The sequence below is a fragment of the Phoca vitulina genome, unplaced genomic scaffold, assembly GCF_004348235.1.
Source record: "Phoca vitulina isolate PV1807 unplaced genomic scaffold, GSC_HSeal_1.0 scaffold122, whole genome shotgun sequence".
Classification (NCBI taxonomy): domain Eukaryota; kingdom Metazoa; phylum Chordata; class Mammalia; order Carnivora; family Phocidae; genus Phoca; species Phoca vitulina.
This window is the reverse complement of record NW_022589825.1, coordinates 202,845-206,763: the sequence shown is the minus strand read 5'-3', so window position 1 is coordinate 206,763 and position 3,919 is coordinate 202,845. Positions and strand designations below refer to the sequence as shown.

Below are 3,919 nucleotides of genomic sequence, written 5' to 3'. Positions count from 1 at the left end.
ATTTAATGTTTTGCTTATGAGGATAACCCATGCTGAGGGGAGTAAATTAAATAAAACTGGAAAAAAATATTTAGAAGCAAAAAAAAAATCCTTATTTCAACTATCTGCTTCCCTGCCTGACAATCCACCAAATACCTATTATATGAAGGTCTGGAGGAGAGGAGAAATGAACATCAGTTGCTGAGTGGAGAAGTAGATTGAGGGGGTAGGTGCTTTGAGATCAAAGGAGAGAAAGAAAAAATTCCTCAGAGATGTACCAACGGCCAGTTGCCCTAGGAGACAGAGCCCTTCCCTGATAAGATAGAACAAACACATACCACAGGGAGAAGGGGCCACATTTGACCTTTGGGATTAGCAAGGACCATTAAAAAAAAAAAAAAAAAGCGGTGAGAGGAGGGGACTTCAGCGCTGCGAGGCGGGAGCGGGCTAGTGAAGGGAAGAAGTGGGCTGGCTCCTGACGCACTTTCTGCTGGTGGGAGGGGAACTAGGGACCCGAGCCCACTGGTGACGTTTCCTTCACGTGATCAGAAGCCGACGTGTGCAGAAGTCCCTCTCCTCCAGGTACTAGCTCTCTATTTCCGTGGAGAGATTTCAGACTGAGGGACAGAGTGGCAACTGCCCTATAGCCCTGCAGGTAGGTACCAGCTGGAGGAGAAGAGGGAGGGCGCTGGGGTAGGGGTGGTAACTGATAGAGGTTACAGAGGATCCGGTCTGCTTTCCAGATGCCACCCCCTCCCACCCCCATTCATTTTGGCGCAGGGAATTGTATGAGTGTTGGGGGGAGAGGTCTGGGTACCATCTCTTATTTCCCTGGGTAAGTGTGGGCTTATGGCAGAAAGAAATGGGAGGAGAAGGAGGCATCTCTCTGGAATGGCTACAAATCCACAGGCACCTGCGGACCCCTGGGGTGGGGGGTGGCAGAGGGCAAAGACCAGAGCGGGTCCAGGACTGGATTCTCTCTACCCCTTCCTTCCCCAATGGCCATATGTTTGGTTCAAGAAAAGGAGGGCTTGGCGGGAGGAGATGGAGAGGGACCAGGGGTTGAGAATGGGTACCGGTTGGGATCTTCTAGGAGGTAGGCTATCGAGCTCCGAGCTACGTCTGACGGAGAGGGCCGGGAGAGGGGGATGGCGAGAGCGAGGTAATGGCCTGATCTCTGCAGGGCAGCGGGAGAGGGCAAAGCCTGTGAACCCGAGGTGGGGAGGGCCTGCGCTCTCTGCATCTCTTCTTCACCTTCCGTCCATTTTGGAGCCGGAAATGGTGGGCTGCAATTGGGGGGGAGTGGGGGAGGAGGTGCTGCAGAGGAGGGGGACAGGTTCAGTCTGGAGACCAGCTCCCTTTTGCGGAGGAGTGGCTTCTAAACTAGGGAGGACTGCGAGGAGATACCATGAGCCAAATTTTTACTGAATTTGGAAATAATTTCTCTCTTGCATTGTAGGAAAAGGTGGTATTTCTGTGTATGTGGAGAGGCAAGGGGTGTCAGGAATGCTCTGGACATTTCTGCCCTGCCCCCTGACTCTATCGTCACCATTTTCAGAGAAGTGATGGGCTTTGTGCTATCTGGACACCCTGGAGTGGGAGGCTTGGGAAGCAGATAACTGAGTACAGAAGGATCTGGCTTCTGAACATCACTGCCCGGAACCTCCCTCATTTTTTGTGCAAGAACAAGTGAGATAGAAATTCGGGAGGAGGATTCAGAAACATAGAAGCCTTTTGAAAGTAAACTTTCTTTGCCATTGCCCACTGGTAGAAAAATGGAGATTGTTAGGGAGGGGCTGTAGAGGGAGGATCAGAGAAGCAAGGGAAAGGGCAAGGGGGTGGCAGGACTTGGGAAAGTTTTGACAACTACAGTGTGACAAGAATCAGTGTCCCAGTTGCCAGTCATTCACTTCTCAACCCTTCATTCACCCTGTCTCCTGTCTCTCCACAGGTCTTCAGGTCTGTGGTTGTAGGCACCAACCCAGACAAGAGAAGAAAAGACCTGCAGGATCAGTGCAGGTCAGTGGGCGAAAGTAACTGTCCCAGGACCCCTGGGAGTACGAGTGACTTAAGCTTGAGCAGAAGTTGAGGAGGCCACTACCTGCCAACCCTACTGCATTCTCAGAGTCCATGGCCTCTGTCAGGACTCCAAGGGAAGAAACATGGTGCTTTATGGCTGTTGAGGACCGAGGGGAGAACAAGGAAGTGAGAGACAGGAAGCGTGGCATCTGTGCAGCCCCTTCACGGTATTAGAGTAGCCCTGAAATCTGAGAAGTGGTCATTATTCTATTGTGTCTGCAGTTCTAGAAGTCTTAAAACTGCAGGCAAGGGAAAAACGAAACTGGCCAGGATTCCTGCAGGTCAGTGTCAGTTGGGACAACCCAGTTAAAACTGTCACGGGCGTAGCTAACGCCAGAGCAAAGTTTACGGACAAAGCTGCTCTCACACACTTCTCAGCACACCCCGCTTAAATGTAGAAAGAAGCACCTGTGGAAGTCTGTGTAAGGTTGTATCATGTAAACATGTGTGAAGTGGGAAGGAAAGGAAAAAAATGTCTGGGTGGGAGTGCACCTGTAATTTGGGATAGGGTGAGGAAAACCCTAAATCATAAAAGGCAATTATTTTCAAGCGCTGTTTTCCCCAATCTGAGTCCTCCTTTCTGTCTCCTAGGACAGGCAAAGGAGGGAGAATCTCAACATGGAAAAGATCTACAAAGAAAACGAACAAGAGCCAGAAAACGAAGGAACCCTAGAAAATGAGGGAAAGCCAGAAGAAGAAGTTGATACAGAAGATGAAGGAAAATCAGAGGAGGAAGAAAAGTTGGAAGTGGAGGAGAAGCCAGGGCATGAGGGAAAGCTCCAGAATGAGGGGCAGCCAGATGACGAAGGACAACCAGAAGATGAGGGAAAGCAAGAAAAGCAGGGCAAGTCCAAAGATGAGGGAAAACCACACGGTGAGGGCAAGCCAGAATCCCTGGCAAAGCCTGAGGGTGAGCCACGGGCTGCCGAAAAGCGCCCAGCTGAAGATTACGTGCCCAGGAAAGCAAAAAGAAAAACAGACAGGGGGACGGATGATTCCCCCAAGGACTATCAGGAGGACTTACAGGAAAGGCACTTGGGCAGTGAGGAGATGATGAGAGAATGTGGAGATATGTCAAGGGCTCAGGAAGAGCTAAGAAAAAAACAGAAAATGGGTGGTTTTCACTGGATGCAAAGAGATGTTCAGGATCCGTTTGCCCCAAGGGGGCAACGGGGTGTCAGGGGAGTGAGGGGCGGAGGTAGGGGCCAGAAGGACTTAGAAGATGTTCCATATCTTTAATGCCTTTGGCCTTCAATTCTGATCTCTCTGATGGGAATATTGCCGACCCTGCTTTCCCTGGCAGGCATTTGCCAGGCTATGTGCTTTAACCTTATGCTGATACTTTGCTTTAGGTGTCACTCTCGGTTACCAGCAGCCTTTTGACCCAACTGCAGCACTCTGTCTTTCAGTAGGGGACTTTCACCCATGTGCATGGAAGAGAGATGTTGATGGTACATTGTAAAATATTAATAAAAAAAGTTTTCAGAACTACATAAACGGTATCAGCCCATTTTTGAAAAAAAAAAAAGTTACATAATACATCCGTGAGTAAGGAAAACCATGAAATTGAGTAGATCAAAAGAGAAATAGTGGTTTTCTCTGTGTAGTGGCAATGGAAGAGATTATCTTCTCTCATCTGCTTTTTTCCTTAAAAAAACATAGATTACTTTTGTCACAAAATAAATAATAAAAAATTCTAAAAATGGGACAATACATACCAAGCGCCTAAAATAACAGTTCAGTAAGTTTGTGAAGGCAGTGGAGACACTTAAAATTCCTGTTGTCAGGATGTGAAATGATGTGTAAAACTCATGTTACCTCTGGCACTCAAAGCTGGAGGAATCAACCTGGCAGTTATTAC

At 48.6% G+C, this 3,919-nt stretch overlaps 1 pseudogene across 1 annotated transcript; it reads left to right on the top strand.

The window, feature by feature from the left end:
* Positions 1–490: 490 nt before the first annotated feature.
* Positions 491–3,551, top strand: LOC116628531 (annotated as a pseudogene). The gene is made up of 3 exons (XR_004298628.1): positions 491–634; positions 1,931–1,998; positions 2,650–3,551. The product of XR_004298628.1 is annotated as a transcription elongation factor A protein-like 5 (transcript).
* Positions 3,552–3,919: the final 368 nt, after the last annotated feature.